This window comes from Danio rerio, chromosome 21, assembly GCF_052040795.2.
Source record: "Danio rerio strain M-AB ecotype USA chromosome 21, GRCz13ab, whole genome shotgun sequence".
NCBI lineage: Eukaryota > Metazoa > Chordata > Actinopteri > Cypriniformes > Danionidae > Danio > Danio rerio.
Window position 1 is genome coordinate 8270001 of NC_141041.1, and position 19514 is coordinate 8289514.

Below are 19514 nucleotides of genomic sequence, written 5' to 3' on the forward strand. Positions count from 1 at the left end.
ACATGGGTTCAATCGCACATACCGGTTGCAAAAAAAAAGACGAGTTGCAATAGCAAACATGTTGAGTTGTGCAGTAGAATGCCAAAATCGAAAGTCCAAAAATAGAAATCTTTAATTTTACCGTACACCACACTACTTTTAATGCCAACCGCAGATGTCTTTGATTAACATCCATCATAAGAGCTGAACAGAGTGAGGACCTAATTAAAAATGCTCGACTCTGCAGTTCTCATTTTATATCAGGTAAGTTCACACATTACTCGTTTTTGATTTCAGCAATGATTTCAGCAATGATTTTCAGCAAAAATATGATAATTTAAACTGCGGACACTTAGAATGAAATGTAAAAATGTAAGTTCACATACCCTGCCATACAGGTGCAGTTCGCTGTCAGAAGGCAGTTGTTTTGCTTGTTGATGATTACCTAGGCCTTGTACAGTTCCGTCTTCTTTCCTTGTCTTTGTCTAGGCAGAACCTTGGTTTTTAGCACTATAAAATTTTGAATGTAGTATACATGGATCATTATTTCTTGCACATGACCACACAGAACAAAATTGTTGGCATCCAAAGACCTTTAACTTCTCTCTTGTAAAATCACTTGGAGTTTCAATGAGATCTTTTGACCTATTCAATATCCATTGAGAGGGTGCTATTGCAAATCGACCTGTCAGATGAACGCCGCTCACTTTAACGTTAATGTTGCAGAATAACTGTGCTTATCACTGGGTGACAAGCTGTTATAATACGCTGAAATCTTTATGTAAATAATATATATAATATGTAATCAATATAACTTATCTCTAATACAATCACAAACTGTAAAATGCATCGGATGTCATTCACTCGCTGTAAATGTTAGCGCTCCCGGGTTTTTTCTGGAACTTCTGCGCGGGCATCCTAAATGTTTACAAACCAGTAATTCATCTATTGGCCTACTGTATGAAGCAAATAAAACTAAACAACTTCACATCATGTGTTTCAGAAAATGAATAAGCAGTGTCTCAACGTCCATATGAAAGCATCTGGCTGTCCGTTCTTGACATGACGGGACCTTGATCCTCAGTGACCCCACAGCTTGATGCTCGTGACAAAAATAGCATATAGTTATCTTAATAAGTGAGGTGTAAATCGCCGTCATGCATAAACTGATGACATTTTTTGCACTTTTAAATAAGCAGCAATCCATGATCACATTATGCAAAACTGAAACCGCACGCCAAAATAACACAGTTTTTTACATATAGACTAAAATTTCACAAGTCAAGTTTTCAGGGGAGCCCTTGCCTTATTAGAGGAGCTGAGATAAAGAACTAATAATACTCATGGGTATAAGGGTAATTCTTCAACTACAAGCACTTTTATGTCCTTTGATCATATTTCCAAAAATATAGATAATTGTTTAAATTCCTCTTTCTTTGTCAAACCAACAATAAAACCTACTTTAAAAAAATACTACCTTTCTATTATATATTTTTTTCATATTATTCAACCTACTTTTAGGTGTCAAAATCACTGTTTTCAGCTTGTCGCACAGCCAGAGTTTTAGACTTCAACAACATTTTAAAATATCATTTATCTGGTATCTATTAATGTATCTTAATTAAGCACTAGTGAAACAATTGTAATATTTTAAAGCTATTAATGTGAGACTATTATCAATATTATTTTTATACAAAATATAGCCGTTGCACGGTATCAGTGTCATTGCCGCCACAACACTGTAATGTCACATTAGAAAGTTTGTGTGAAACACAAGGTAAATATTGCTTGATAAGGAAATACATTTATAAGAGTGTTTTGTATATATGAAAGGCTAGTATCAATTCAAAGCTAATCGGTGAAGCGATTTTCAATTTTTTCACAATAAACTGTTAAATTGTCATTTCCATCACCACAAACCTTTAAAAAATATTTTAAAAAGTTCTCATCACACATTAAAAGTGTTTTTACAATATATGAGTGCATGCTCTATCTAATATACAAATTCAGTTAATATATATTTTTAATAAGCTCTTAATTAAATTAATATTCAATTTTAGAGTGTACAGGTGTACAATTCAGCATACAACTAATTTATTTAATTGACAAATGTATAATTATATATAATTATATATATATATATATATATATATATATATATATATATATATATATATATATATATATATATATATATATATATATATATATATATATATAGGATAGATTAGTTAAACTAAATACAAAAATTAAATTAGACAATGTTTGACTGCCATAATTTATTTCATTTTGAAATAAAAGCTGTATATTGCAATGTGGTGGAATTGTTCAGTTCACGAAAAAATACTTCACTTCTTATCTAAATTTGTACTCGTACAGATCATAAAACTAGACAAATTGATTAAACCTATGAGGCTATGTTATGTTAATTTTGAACAAGATTTTTTAAACTCAACTTCACAAGGCTAAAAGTGCCCGTAGTTCAAGAAAGGCCCATAAATATACAAGATTAAGCCGCAGTCACACTGAAGTTTGAGCTTGAGAAATTCTGTCGTATGGTGCTGCGAAAAGGGGTAGAATTAGGCAAGATAATTAGACATTTAAAAAAGCGAACAATCAGTCTATATGTAAAATTTCCAACACAATCTCACGGCAATTCGTAACTTTTTCATTTAGTGGCTAATTCGTACAAATTCAAACGATCTAATTCGTACATTTTAGTACGATTTGCTCATCCCCCAATGACGGTTGAGTTTAGGGGTGGGGTTAGGTGCCACGCCTCCTTTTTAAAATCGTACAATTTCTTACAACTGAACTCGTACGAATTCATACGAATTAGCCACTAAATTGCCAAAACGTAAAATACTTACGTTTTCTCGTGAGATCAGGCTGAAAATTTCTGTCTAGAGAGGTCATGTTTTGATCTTTGATTGGTCTCACACAATCATATGATGTGATTTCACAGGTCAGACTTCACCAAGCTTGAACTTTCCAACGCAGTGAACTGCGAAACTTGCCGCACAACCTTACGTTTCCAGTCTGACACATTCGCGTGCTTATGAATGAACGTCTATGGGGAGAAAAGTCCAGTGTGACTGCAGCTTTCAACTGAATACGTCTAGGTTTGTGACACAGGTGGAACTAATAAAAATTAACAAATGGCGGGAAAACAGAACAAAGGAGTCACATGACGTAAACAGAACAAATACATGGGACATCACTTGACAACAACTACATGAGCACAACACATAGACGCACCAGACTCGTGACCGATATAGACATCTGTATATGTCTAGGTGTGAAAAGCAAAGTTTGTTCAAGGGGAAAAAGTAAAAGTTTTGTGTGTGAGTTTCAAAGTTAGTAAAACAAACGTGTGCAACAAAGACAAACATCATTACAAGGTTGTCTTTGATTAAGCTGTCAGTGTGTGTGTGTGTGTCCCCTATGCCCTACCGCAGGGTCAGACACACATAGATTAATTTATTCAAAAGCCATATTAACAAAATCTCTGCTGAGTTAAAGGTGCCCTTGTAACCGGGTTTACAGGGACGCTCTGCGGGCAATAAATCACTCCAAAAACGTCCATAATCTAAAGACAATTATCAGCAAGACAAATCTGCCGCAGCTGAAAACTTTGGGCCATATTTCATCAGAAGAAAATTGTCAGCTCAAAACCTCTGGGAAACAAACATGTTTAGTGGTACATATCTGATTTAGTTCATCGGACATTTCTTATTTTCTCTCCCCCTCAATCTTCAGTAAATCATTAGTAATGTTGCTCCTGTGCAATTTCCTAGAATTCCCCTTGCTTATATATCGACCTCACCTGAATATTAAGATGTTCATTTAAACACTCATCACTTCCATCTTCCCTCATTTCACTGATTGACATTCATATTCAATTTAAGACAGCAGGGCAAGTTGATATATTTTTTAAACGTTGTTAAATATGTTTCTCGATAAAAATATATATTAGTTTCACTCTTAAAGGGATAGTTCACCCAAAAACTGAAAAAATACTCACTATTTACTCACACTCAAGTGATTCTAAACTTTTATAAAAAATTTCTGAACACAAAAGAAGATATTCTGAAGAATACTGGAAAGGTTCTCCTAGTAAGAAAAAAATACTATGGAAGTCAGTCGATGCTGCTTTCTAACATGCATTAAAATATCTCCATTTGTGTTCGACAGAAGAAAGAAACTCAAACAGGTTTGGAACAAGTTGTGGATAAGTAAATGTCGAGAAAATGTGAAGTTTTGGGTGGACTACCTGTTTAATGTGCCTCAAATCTTGCAACTTTATTTAATGTGTTTCACTGAAACAGACAGAAAGGGTGGGGCTTATTGAGCAGCCCCTCCCCCTATTTGAAAATAGTCAATAGTGTTTTATTTCTATTTATTTATAAAGACAGAAACAGTTCTTCATCATAAACAGAACGCCACAGCCATTAGAGGAAAACAATCCAAATCACTCCAATTTGACTTTCTCATTTGTACTGAAGGGTGAACCCTTGTCATTTCTGACAAATGAAAAAATAAATAAAACAATATCTAAAAGTGACAAAAATGTCAGGTAGACAAGCTAAAAAATCCAGAAATAAGATTTAATAACCTGCCAACGGCCAAAAATAAATTGTTTAAATACACAAATGTTCCGTCTCACTTTAGAAATCTTCCGCTCATTAAGGGGAAACATCAGTGGTGACAGGCAGGGCCGGAGTGGGACACCTTTTCATCCCTGGAGTTTCAAGCCTTAGGCTCACTTTAGTTCACGACGACTGAGTCTGACTATATTTAAATATCGTCATTTTCAATTCAGTACTTTATGGTGAAGATTTATTTGAACAGTTAAACTCTGCTGCTATTTTGGGATTTCCGCCTGGATTTTGCCTACCCACATTTAAAAGCTTCCCAAACCCACATGCAGAGGTATAACAGCAAAAATTTGGTATCATTTTAAAGAAAACCCTTTGAATTTTCATAAAACACTATTGAAAGTGTTTAAAATAACTGTATATGTTGTCTGTGTTATAATAAACACCTAAAAAAGAGGCGCTTTTTGTATTTTTTTTTTTTAGAAACTCAAATTTGAAAGTGTACCTTTTAGGTTCTGTGTGGTCTAGCATGCTGCAATTAATTTTGGTGGTTCCTGCACATATCTGTAATCATAGGAAAAAAGAAAAATCTCTCTACCATAATCTATGCAAAAGTTATTGTATTCTAACTGATGTAAGGTGCTGTACAAGCCACAGGGATAGATCATTGTTTTCATATTTCACTATTCTTTTGTTTGATCAAACATAATTCACTGTGTTTGGACCACGTCAGACAAGGATTACTTGTGCACATCACCTCAAAAACAGAGGAGAAATGGACCTGAAGCGCACAGCATAAGGTAAGATATGACAGCTGTCAGTGATATCTGGGGCTGCTTATTGATCATAAATGTATTGTTTTCATTTCTGCGCCATGGAAACACCGTGATTCATTCGGCAACTGTTTGATATGTGAATATAATTCAGTAAAAAGAATGCTAGAACCGTATGAGCACCTGTAAGAGCTTTCATTTGAGCTATAACTTGTACATGTGTCATATGTAAGCCATGTGAAAATGAACCTATGTTCAATAAGCAGCTCGGGTATCCAAAATACTGTGTATTAAAGCGTCAATAACTTTTGTACAGTAAAATAAAAACCAAAGAGATGCATATGTGCATAAAATATAGATTCTACACTTTCAAACAAAACCACTTACGGGGGTCAGGTGCAATGCTAGCCCTTTAAATCTTAAAGCGAAAGTCGATGACGTCACAGAGTTTAACTGTAACACAATGTAATGTTTAACAGTATCAGAATCTATTTTCTGTAAGAGGTAGTACTCATAAATATCCAAAACTTGAAAAGAAAAAAATCTAAGAAATACAAATATGAATTAAGCTACATGTATAAAACAAGGCGGGCTATTTACACTTAGTGCAAATAGCCACTGCGATAAAAATAAAGATTCAAATCAAACGTATTGAATTTTCTATTGACACAATCATGTCTTTTTCAAGTAAACAACTGCTTTATAACTTCAAATATTTGTCATGAATATGAGAACATTAAAGGGTAGCTAAATATCCAACACTATTCTATGAAACATCACAATGTCCTTTTCTGCAATATCTGAATATATGTTTTAGTAGCCTATTTGTTTGGATTTAATAACTAATGTTATATGATGCATTTCAGTTTTGAAATATTTTTGTTTTGAATTGTTTGCATTTTAGAACTTATTATTGTGTATTTGAGAAATTATTGTCATTTAAAACTAGACATTTCATTTTTATTGTCCAACCTTTTGCCACCATTTTTATTTTATGTTTTTGTCCAGGTAAATAGTGTCATCATGCAAAATTCATTAATTTTCCTTCGGCTTACTCCCCTATTTATCAGGGGTCGCCACAGCGGAATTAGCTCATCCAATTCACCTACACTGCATAGAAAACCAGAGCACCCGAAGGAAACCCACGCAAACATGCAAAATTTATCTTCTATATAAGTGCAATGTTTGTTTTGACAGCCTGATTACTATATCTCTGTGATTAAGATAACATTTTTCTTCTATTACTTCCAATGAATTTTATTAGATCATATTTGTGTTTATTTATTTATTTATTTTTTGTATGCATTTCTAATAAATGCAGTGCAAATGTCAGTCATCCTGCAGGAAAGCTTGAACGTGCAGGTGCTGCAAAGGAATAAAGTATCATCCAGCTCTAAATAACTCCGTCAAAATGATCAGAGAGCAATGAGGAGACGAGAGACAGTGTGTCTGGGAGTGTGTAGGTGTTATAGACGAGGAGAGACAGCAGGTAAATAATTATAATGACGGAGAAACACATCTGAATCATCCGCCAAATCACACATGCAAAAATGACACCACAACGACACACAAAACTTCTTACAGAATAGTAGAAAGCAAAAATGTGATTAATTGCCGTTGTTTTTTAGTTGTGTGAATTAAAATTAGACGTGAAATTCATTCTAATTGAAGGATCACCACAGCATTCAGTTACTCTATAGAATAAAACGTATTCAAGAATTGGAAATTTAGACAAAGCAGTCTGTCTGTTTTTAATCTCGCATTAGTAAACAGCGCCATCACGTGTCCAAAGACTAAAACTCTTTTCAAACAATAAATGTTTTTAAAAACACAAATGCACACTGCTAAACCTCATACATTCATTAATTTCCTTTTGGCTTAGTCCCTTTATTCATCAAAGGTCACCACAGTGGAATGAACCGCCAACTATTCAGCATAAGTTGAAAAGAAGGTCGCTAGTTCGAGCCTCGGCTGGGTCAGTTGGCGTTTCTGTGTGGAGTTTGCATGTTCTCCCCGTGTTCGTGTTGGTTTTCTCCGGGTGCTCCGGTTTCACCCACAGTCCAAAGACATGCGCTATAGGTGAATTGAATACGCTAAATTGGCCGTAGTGTATGTGTGTAAATGCAAGGGTGTATGGTGTTGTGTTGTGGGCTGGAAGAGCATTTGCTGCATAAAACATGTGCTGGATAAGTTGGCGGTTCATCCCGCTGTGGCGACCCCAGATTAATTAAGGCACTAAGCTGAAAAAAAATGAATGATAAATAAATTGGCCGTAGTGTGTGTGAATGTAGGTAGGTGTGTAGGTTACTTTAATTATACCCGAAGGTAGATTTGGTTTGAACTTGATTTGTACTTGATAATGGTTCTATTTTCCCACCTGCTCTGGCACATGTTTGTGTAGAGCAGGGGTGTTAAACTCAATTCCTGGAGGGCCGAAGCCCTACACAGTTTAGTTCCAACCTTGCTCCAACACACTTACCTGTAGGTTTCAAACAAGCCTGAAGGACTCAATTAGTTTGTTCAGGTGTGTTTAATTTGGGTTAGAACTAAACTGTGCAGAGCTGCGGCCCTTTTGGAACAGAGTTTGACACCTGTGGTGTAGAGGATGTATGACAGAGGTGAAAGAACACATCCTTGTGGTGACCTGGTTGAGGAGCAAACTTTATCAGATAAACATCCATTCACTCTTACACTTTGTGCTCGATTAGTTAAAAAATTAAGGATCCAGCCCACCAAGTTATTACTAAGGTCAAACTGTTCCAGCAGTCTACTAATTAAAATGTGAGGTTAAACGGTGTTAAAAGCAGAAGAAAAGTTGACAAACAGAAGTCTGGCATGGGAACCATTTTTCCCAAATGTTTAAAAAGTAGATTAAACAAAGTAACTGTGGCACCCTCTACTCCCCGATGAGGCCTATGGGCAAACTGCATGGGATCAAGTGCGTACTCTGTTCTTCTCAGTATGTCAGACCTCACAAACTTTTCAAAAAATGTAATCACAATTGATGTTAAGGCTATGGGTCTGAATTCATTAAAAGTTTGCGGTGAGTTGGATTTGGGTACAAGGACTACCACAGCATCCTTCCAAACCTTAGGTACCTGTTGTTCTAGTAACGATCTATTAAAATGTATTCACAAATTGGACTTAATTCTCTTGCACAAATTTTAAGTGTGCGCCTACAAATATTGTCTGGTCCACTGCTCTTGTCCTACTGAGAGGAAGGCCCTATGCACATCTGTTTGTTAAATGATAAAATGCTGTCCACCTGTAAGTTTACTATTTAATTCCTCAATTTCACTAGTAAAATCTAAATGATTAAAACAATTATAAAATTGGTTAAGAGCACTAGCTAACTAACTCAATATCAGTGCTGTAGCCCGCTAAAGTAATCTGGTTACTACTCTTTAGATTATGGAGGCCTGATATGGTTTTCAAAATATCCCCGGCTGAACCAAGCTTATTTGTTGCCATCTTGTTTTTTAATTCAGTTTTCTAATTTTGTTTAGCTAGGAGAATTTCTCTTTTAAGCTCTTTATTTGCCAAATACAAATCAGAATCGGCTCCTTGTTTAAAAAACTATTTTTCTCTATGCAGGATTTGACTGATTTTGTTATACCCATGGTTTGTTGTTAGAGTAAATTTTTACCCATCTACATGGAATCATGTCTCGTGAATCATGTCTCTGCAAAAAGCCACATAGAAGCATACAGTATCAACAAACATATCAAAATTATCACCGCAGGACTGTTTAAACATCTCCCAATCTGTACAGTCATAGCACTCCAGCAAACAGAGAGCAGATTCATCAGACCAGTCCATGACATCCATTGTCTGTATTTTCTGCCTTTTTAAAACAGTGTGTGACATGTGAGGGTGTGTGTGGGTGTTTCCCGAAGGAATATTAATGAATGAATATTGTAACAATAATTATATTATATATGTGTGTGTGTGTGTGTGTGTGTGTGTGTGTGTGTGTGTGTGTTATATATATATATATATATATATATATATATATATATATATATATATATATATATATATATATATATAATTTTTTTCAGGATGTTACACTGTATATTTTCCAAGCTCCAACCCACTTTGTGCATTTCAGGATGTTTTCCCATATTAAACTGGCTGTTTCTCAAGTTTAAAAAATTTAGTTTTGATCACAAAAACAGTATTATTCAGCATGGTTATATTTTTGCCAATAGTCAAAATACAGTATATCAGCCATAATTATTGATTTTTTTTGTTTATACCAATTATCATTACAATGTAAAGTAAAGATCATGTTTTATGATGATTCATTCATTTTTTCATTCATTCATTTTAGTTTTCTCAGCCACAGTGGAATGAACCGCCAACTTATCCAGCATATGTTTTTAGGCAGTGGATGCCCTTTCAGCTGAATCCCATCTCTGGGAAACATCCATACACACTCATTCACACTCGTACACTACTGACAATTTAGCTTATCCAATTCACCTGTACCTCATGTCTTTGAGTCAGTCCTGCACAGGAAGGATTAAACACAGTGACAGAAGCACTCGTTTTAACTGTCACTGAGTCGCTGACAGAGATAGAAACATCAAGTGTTGTCTAGTATTAAAAAAAGAAAAACATTTATTTTTATTTTCATCATTCAGATCGTGAAATATTAATTATTTGAATATAAATTAGCCTGTAAGTTTAAAAATATATATGTATATACATAAAAAAGTGGCAGTTTATTTATTTAATACACGGAAACAAAAAATGCACTTTTAACACTACAGTAAGCAGGTGGCTTGAGCCTATTTGGCTTATTCAGAACTCGGCTATGCCTGTCTATGTAATACAGTGAAATACTAATATACAACCCATATTAAACAAACATTTTAAGTGTATTACTATTAAATTAAATATATATATATATATATATATATATATATATATATATATATATATATTTATTTATTTATATATATATATATATATATATATATATATATATTTATTTATGTATTTATATATATATATATATATATATATAAATATATATATATATATATATATATATATATATATATATATATAAATATATATATATATATATAAATATATATAAATATATATATATATATATATATATATATATATAAATATATATATATATATATATATATATATATATATATATATATATAAATATATATATATATATATATATATATATATAAATATAAATATATATATATAAATATATATATATATATATATATATATAAATATATATATATATATAAATATATATATATATATATATATATATATATATATAAATATATATATATATATATATATATATATATAAATATATATATATATATATATATATATATATATAAATAAATAAATAAATATATATATATATATATATATATATATATATATATATATATATATATATATATATATATATATATATATATATATATATATATATATATATATATATATAAATAAATATATATATATATATATACAGTGGGGATCGAAAGTTTGGGCACCCCAGGTAAAAATTTGTATTAATGTGTATAAAGAAGCCAATAAAAGATGGATAAATCTCCAGAGGGCATCAAATTACAAATTAGACATTCTTTTAATATGTCAAAAAAGTTTGATTTTATTTCAATCATTTACACTTTCAAAATAACAGAAAACAAAAAAATGCCGTCTGCAAAAGTTTGGGCACCCTGCAGAGTTAATAGCAAGCACTGCCCCCTTTGGAAAGCTGAGACCTGACAGTGTCATGGATTGTTCTCAATCATCGTCTGGAAAGACCAGGTGATGTCAATCTCAAAGGTTTTAAATTCCCAAAATCGTCAAACTCATCTGACTTTGCCCCAACAATCAGCATCATGGGTTCTTCTAAGCAGTTGTCTAGAAAACTGAAACTGAAAATAGTTGATGCTCACAAAGCAGGAGAAGGCTATAAGAAGATAGCAAATCGTTTTCAGATGCCAATCTCATCTGTACGGAATGTAATTAAGAAATGGCAGTCATCAGGAACAGTTGAAGTTAAAGCAAGATCTGGAAGACCAAGAAAAATATCAGACAGAACAGCTCGCAGGATTGTGAGAAAAGCAAGTCAAAACCCACGTTTGACTGCACAATCCCTCCAGAAAGATCTGGCAGACACAGGAACTGTGGTACACTATTCCACTATAAAGAGATACTTGTACAAATATGGTCTTCATGAAGTCATCAGAAGAAAACCTCTTCTACGTCCTCACCACAAAAAACAGCGTTTGAACTTTGCAAATGAATATATAGACAAGCCTGATACATTTTGGAAACAAGTTCTGTGGACCGATGAGGTTAAATTAGAACTTTTTGGCCGGAATGAGCAAAGGTACGTTTGGAGAAGAAAGGGCACAGAATTTAATGAAAAAAACCTCTGTCCAACTGTTAAGCATGGAGGTGGATCAGTCATGCTTTGGGCTTGTATTGCAGCCAGTGGCACAGGGAACATTTCACGAGTAGAAGGAAAAATGGATTCAATCAAATTTCAGCAAATTTTGGATGGTAACTTGATGCCATCTGTGAAAAAGCTGAAGTTAAAGAGAGGATGGCTCCTACAAATGGATAATGATCCTAAACACATCTCAAAATCCACAATGGATTACATCAAGAGGTGTAAACTGAAGGTTTTGCCATGGCCTTCACAATCTCCTGACCTCAACATTATTGAAAATCTATGGATAGACCTCAAAAGAGCAGTGCGTGACAGACAGCCCAGAAATCTCAAAGAACTGGAAGACTTTTGTAAGGAAGAATGGGCAAAGATACCTCAAACAAGAATTGAAAGACTCTTGGTTGGCTACAAAAAGCGTTTGCAAGCTGTGATACTTTCCAAAGGGGGCAGTACAAGATATTAACTCTGCAGGGTGCCCAAACTTTTGCAGACGCCATTTTTTTGTTTTCGGTTATTTTGAAAGTGTAAATGATGAAAATAAAATCTAACTTTTTTGACATATTAAAAGAATGTCTAATCTGTAATTTGATGCCCTCTGGAGATTTTTCCTTCTTTCCTTGACTTCTTTATGCACATTGATGCAAATTTTTACCTGGGGTGCCCACACTTTCGATCCCCACTGTATATATATATACAGGGCTCGAAATTAACTTTTTTACTTGGTAGCACCGGTGCTCCCAACTTCAAATATTTAGGAGCACCAAAATAAATTTAGGAGCACCAGAAAAAATTTAGGAGCACCCACCAAAAATGATTGAGCACCGCTGCAAATTGCTTTTTAAGGGATTTATTGTATTTTAAAACAACATTAATAGGACTGACAAAAACCAGAAACAACTATCTAACTAATGCTGCGAAGACATTGATATTTGTGTGCAATAATTCCAAAATGAATGTCTAATAATTATAGAATATTAATGATAATGAAAATGACAATAATAGTAAAAATGAATTACATTTCTCATTATGATACTGCCTTGAATGTGCATGAATGTATGTTATCTGCTATAAAAAGTCTGTTACTTTATGAAAAATAATTGTATAGTTTGCATCAAACAAAAATGAAGCATTGCAGTAAGAAATATTTATTTTGTACTGCTGTTTATATATGCATGTCAATTTAATAAATAATATTTCTGCTACAAAACAAACAAAAGATTATAATAAATCATTCAATTCAATGATGAAAGCTGCAAAGCAGTCATCAGTAAATAAATAAAAAAAATAATATACACCTCAAAAAAGAATAGACAAAAGAAAGTAAGTAAAGTCTCACTTCTATCACTCTTTAAAAGTTTTGGTTTCAGTTTGTGTCAATTTAAAGGTTCAGTCTGAGATGATCTTCATTTTTCTGTGTTAGTGGAAAAGCTGGCGAGTCAGCCGACCCAATTTATGAGCAGGCAGAGCAAGATTCTTGCGATGACCACCGGCGGAATACCGCTGTTTGTTATGAGCCGCAGTTTCAGTGTAAACTTAGTAAAGGCGAGCTTCTTTGGCGATGATATGTACAGTATTAGATTTGACTTTTAGCGGACATTTGCGCTGAACACGCAGTGAATGCAACGCATGGAGATTCGTGCGCCTTCTCCATGAAGCGCGTACTCGATTGATCTCAGCTGGCGGATCATTATTCACCACGTGACGTGTCATGATCGCTCTCATCTGCACCTCAACTTTAGGTGGGGTTTGCAAACCTGTGTGCTTTAAGTTTTTACTCTTCAGCCGTTTGTATTTCCCGTGGTCATAAAAGCTCCTTCCCTGTCATCTGACAGCGGAATACCTTGAGTGATTGACAGCTAATATGAACCAATATAGCGGCAGGAAAGAGCGATTCAGCACGTTTTTACAAAAAATCAAAATAGGTCGCACTACAACCATTATCTGCAGTCGCACTAATGCGCCCAAATATATTATGAGGTCGCATAGATTAATTTTCGGGCGCATATGCGACCAAAATGGTCGCAATTTCGAGCCCTGATATATATACACTGTAAACGATTTCTTGTTAAATTAACAGTAAGTTACTGGCAACAATTATCCAGTAGCTGCTGTATTTCATAAAACGGTAACATTACTGTAATACTAATTACATTAGTATTACATTTACTGTAAAATGTAATACATCATTTTACTGTTGTTGATTTTTACTGTAACACCAATTACAGTAGTGTTACACATACTGCAAAACGGAAAACAGTATTTTATTGTACATTTTTACCATGAAGAACTACGGTATTTTAATGTTACTTTCATTATTACTGTATAGTATTTTACAGTTATTAAATGTTATTTTATTTTATTTAATAGTGCTACTTTATAATGGGTAAAAATGTTCAAAAATTGCACAAGTGTTATTTTAACTGTTCAAGAAAAATAAAGAAACTGAAACTTTAACTTCACAATAAAGGTTTATTGTGTAAACCATGCTAAAACAGTAGCAATTATTCAATATAACAAAGCAACAGAACACTAATAAACAATTGATCATTAAAACCAGTCAACAATTAATGCATCAAAAATTATTACAATTTTAAAAACAGGTGAAAATACTGCTACAAGACATGATGAAGGCCAAATGATGTGGAAAGGGACAGTGAAAAAGGGCAGCAGCATGATGATGATCCTGCAAAAATGACAAGCAAAATTAATCACTGGAGTAAAAACTAATCATCCCTCAAACCATTTAATTCATTCAGAAAAGAAACACTGCACTGTTGTTTATATATATATATATATATATATATATATAACAGTTATAATATATATAACAGTTTTTTTAATTGTTTTTGTTGGTGAAATACAGTTTGTTGTTAATTCACAATTACACTAACGTTAATGGGGAAAAGATCAGCAGGCATTGTTCTTGAAGATCGCTAGTCAGGTGTCCACACAGGTGTGTAAAAAATAAAGTCTCATCTTAACTTAATGTCCGACTCTGTATAGCTCGAATATCTGATTCCATGATCACACTACTAGTGCTTCCACGAATTTAAGAGGGGTAAACACAGTTCATTCTCACTATAAGAGGCTACATATTTAAAATTAAATAAATAAAAATAATCTAATTTAACGTGACTAATGTTAATTAAATACTTTTAGGCTTTTAACACGTATAAATCCACTTCTAACTTACAGATAAGATTGCGTTAGAGAACATGAAAGCCGTGGGTGATTTTTTAAAATAATGCTAATGATAAGTTACTGATATTTGGTTTGCATAAAACAAAGTAATCACTAAGCATTCATTTTTGGCAAAATCTGCAGAGAGGCTGAGCGACACAAGGAAATGTGTTAAAGTTGAGTAGAGAACTAAAGAGCAGTCTAGCCTACTTCATGAAATGTTTGTGGTAATATTCTGCTGTCAATTCGTATTACTGTATTTTAATATGCAGCAGTGATGGCATGTCAGTGAGACAAATAAACATTTTATCGAGTCATTTCATACAATTTATTTATTTATTTATTTTTTATACAAACCCTCCAGTGACATTTCCTCAAACTAAATCATCATAACGTTACTGTGCACAGCATCAGTAAAACGTTTAGAATAATTTAAATACTTATTTTTTAAAACAGTCACTGCTGATAAGAAACTAACATTAAAGCTAAGCTTACAGAAATCCTGTATGCATGACAATATAAAGATGTATTACTCACTGATGTCGAAGCACTTCCAGGTCATCAGAGATGTAGACAGGACAGAATATGTGCTATCAAATGAGCTCTTGTGCAGCCTTTGTTGGAAATCCAGGTAGTATGTTCACCCACACTGTAAGAAACAAAAACAGAAACAATTTATTAAAATGTGAGGGATAGTAAACATGTTTGGTGTACAGAGAGAAGAAAATGTTTACTTTAAGCATTGATCCTAATGAATCTATTTCTCAACTACATTTAACCTTATCACGGAAACAGCATTTTTGAGCTTTTAGACCAGGGGTGCTCAACCTTGTTTGCTTTAAATTAGAATTAAAACAATAAATCTCTATGTCAAATAAAATACTTCAGATCTAAATAAAGCAGGTGCTTTTACCTAAAGGTTCCTTCCCTCCAGTAAGTTTGGCTGCAAATCCCTCCACATCTGTGCTTTATTCGGTTTTTGTCTTAAGAGTAACTGGTGTCACATTCCAGGTTCATCACAATCTGGGCTAGAAAGACAATATGGCAAAAGACAAGACATATATAAATAAAAGTCTCAGAATAAAATATTTAAAAGGATAGTTTACTTTTTTGCCACCATTACTCCACGTGTTTTAAATCCGTTTAAATTTATGTTAAACACTAAAGCAGATATTTTGAAGAATGTTAGTAACCAGTAACTATTGACATCCATATTTGAACCAAATTTCTTTAAAAAATACGAGTTTGTGTTCAACGGAACAAATTAAATGTATAACTATTTTGAAACAAGTGGAGGATTCCAAAGATGCTATTATTTTCATTTTGGGGTGAACTGTCCCTTCAATTCAAGTGTCAAGCAATAGTCATAAAAACTGATGTGTCGCTTGAGGAAAACTAAATCAAGTACCTTCTTTGAACAAGCAGAATCATTATGCCATTGTATTCAGTGATTCTCTTTTACATTTTCCCACTATAAAACGATAGCTTCAACATGCAATCCATGTTAACACAAAAATGAATAGCATAAAATAACATATTGAACTAAACTTACAGTTTCCAGGCTGTTTGAAAAAAAAAAACACATACGCCCAGTAAAATTGCTAATAAACACAAAGACAACAGTTATAGAAAAAATTGTTTGTCTAATATTTACTCAGCACTTGGTAGGCAAATAGCATAGCTGTGGCTGTTTTAACACCAGATTTTTTTATCTTAGGAACTGCTGGAAGAAGAAAAAGAGGTTGTACATGAAACTCCTCACAACAAATCTGTGAACAACTTGACATTTAAAAATCTAATCAAAATGAAGAAGACATCAACATTACCTTGAATAATCAAGTGAGGAGTGATTGGTTGCATCAGTTTTTTCAACATCAATTACTGTAGCTGAAAAACAGATAAATATAATAAGAGTAAAATAAGACTTAACATTAATTAATCTAAATCTATGGTACAACCATACCAATCTGTATGGGGTTAAAATACATTTGTACACAAATCATTCCCTGACCCCATCAATTTCACTTAGAATAGGATGGATATATATATATATATAGTGATAATGACTTTGGCTTACATCTGTGTACTCAGAACGTACACTCACCTCAGGTACACCTGAACACCAAAAATTAAATGTACAATTAATGACACACTATACATCAAGCTCATTAACATTATTGAGAAAAAGACAATTAATATGTATTTTGTTAATATTAACGTTAGCTTAAAATAATTCAACTGCATTTAATTTTCAGCTCCATTTAATAAAACAGTTAAGACTCATTTCATTATGAGTTTAGTTTAAATAACTAACTTACAGTTGAAAAATTTTACCATAATGATAGCTTAGTCATAATGACTATGTGAAGACCAGAGCTTACCTTAACGGTAAAGGTTTAACTTTTCATGGTGACTTCGCCTTCATCTCAGTGTTGTGCTGAAATAGAGAATTCATTAATGCAGTTACAATAAGTTAAAGTTATGGTTTTTTCAGGTAACTTAACGTATGGTCAAAAACTCACTCAAGATAAACTCACTGTATCTAATACCTCGCAAACACTACAATGACCGCCTGGCGTCTGTTATTTCTTGTTTAAAATACCGTTTGTTAACGGATAACATAAGAACCTACAACTAATGTCACTTGGTTAATTATTTTAAATTACACACACAATACACAGAAATACTTATAAAACAATCCTTTAACGGACAGAATTTGACTTTAAAACACTAACCGAGGATGAATTCGCTGAAAGACGACAGGTGAATTTCAAATTAGGAGAGCCGTTGCCTGCATGTCGAGTCGTGTCCGTTCGGTTCTATGAATCGGCTCCTTAGTGAACAGTAAAGAATCGAATCCGCCTAAAACCGATTCCTTTTTGTATATGATTCATTACTATTTCGTTATACTGCTTGGCCACACGCATTTATACACTAACTATACACTAATTGCATATTGCTGAATTGTGAACACGTGTGATCAAATAATTCCCAAGCAAACGGTTCAATTCGGTTCAATACGATTCAGAGTTGCTCGAGTGCTGAACCGAACCAGTGCAAACGTGATATTGATTACAATATAGTAACATTGTTTTTTATTCACTTTACCAGCGAAATTATTACATATATCTGACATTGACAATAAGAATAAAGTTCGTTTGAAGTGTTTTGAGAATTATATATAAATATTTTTTTTTCTCCCAGAATTCATTTCACATCAACAAGCAAATGGTAATGGCGGATGAGAAAGCCCAGCTAATATTATAAATATTGCGTTTAATATGTCACGAAATGAAATTTTAACAGTGTTTCATGCGAGAATGTAGTTCTTACAAACTCAAATCTGTGGTTTATTTATAGATATCATGTGTAAATTTTAAGCGTGCTTTGCCGATAGCGGAGATTCTGACCTCCAGGGTGTCCATCATCACTCATGTATCCGGCGAAACGAGGTTATAATCGGCTAGACATGTGAGACTTAGATGGCTCTATAATGAATGTGTTATGAAATTTAGTTTTAACCGTTTTTCATGCGGGAATGTAGTTGTTTTAAACTCAAGTCTGTGGTTTATTTATAGGGATGGTGCGTATTTTAAAATATTGTTTTGAAAATGCGGAGATATGACCTCTATGGTGATGACGAGTGCCCTAACCTCATGAATCCGTCTAAAGCAGGCTGGTCATTATGACATTTAAGCTGACTTTGGTTTCATGAATCAATTACTTTTGTTCCAGTTTACGTTTTGGTTAAGCACAAAGTTATGTTGATTAAAAATAATTTAATATTTTCATGTTAACCTTATAAAATTAAGGTGCAGTACACCCAAATATGGAAAACCAGGGGACAGTTTTATGCACTGAACAGTCTGAAGAAACTGGTTATTTTATTTTTCTTCACAAAATACTTTGTCAAAAAATAAAATAAACATAATAATAATATAAAGTGTGTGTAGAGTTTTTCATGGTCATTTGCAGTACTGTATTTAGATTCACAGTAACTGATTTTTTCCCAAAATTCATTGTAAAATCTGCAGTAGCATACTGTTAATCATGTTCACAGTATGGAAATGTTGAGAATACATTATTATGCTGTAAAAACAGCAATATATACAGTAACACACTGTGCACAGCTTATACAGTAAACAACTGTTGAGAAATGCAGTATAATACCGTGAAAACAACAGAAATCGTTTACAGTGTATAAATAAAGGTAGTCACATCTGTCACATCCATAACGAAAAAGTGTCACATCCATAACAAAGCTCTTCCCTCAAAAATGCAAAAATGTCAAAATAAAATAAAATCAATCATTTTTGTTCTATAAAAAGCAGACTCTTACCCTTTTGATTAGCATTATTTATTTTGGGTTGTGCAGTTTAATTCACAGAATTTCTACAAAATATGTTGTATTGTTTTGTCACATCCATAATGCACATTTATTTTTCTCATTTAAAGTATAAAAAATGTTAACAGATTGACATTTTTTGATCCCATAACCCTGTGGTTAGTTGTTTTGGAAAATATAAA

The 19514-nt window shown here is 33.1% G+C and overlaps 1 long non-coding RNA gene across 2 annotated transcripts; it reads right to left on the reverse strand.

The window, feature by feature from the left end:
- Nucleotides 1-14256: 14256 nt before the first annotated feature.
- LOC147838746 (uncharacterized) lies at nucleotides 14257-17860 on the reverse strand. Of its 2 annotated transcripts, XR_015519965.1 has the most exons (7): nucleotides 17723-17860; nucleotides 17369-17424; nucleotides 17065-17102; nucleotides 16814-16874; nucleotides 15901-16015; nucleotides 15525-15636; nucleotides 14257-14490 (listed from the first exon to the last, which is right to left on the reverse strand). It is a non-coding gene; the product is annotated as an uncharacterized LOC147838746 (long non-coding RNA). The 2 variants fall into 2 exon arrangements; XR_015519966.1 differs by lacking the exon at nucleotides 17065-17102.
- Nucleotides 17861-19514: the final 1654 nt, after the last annotated feature.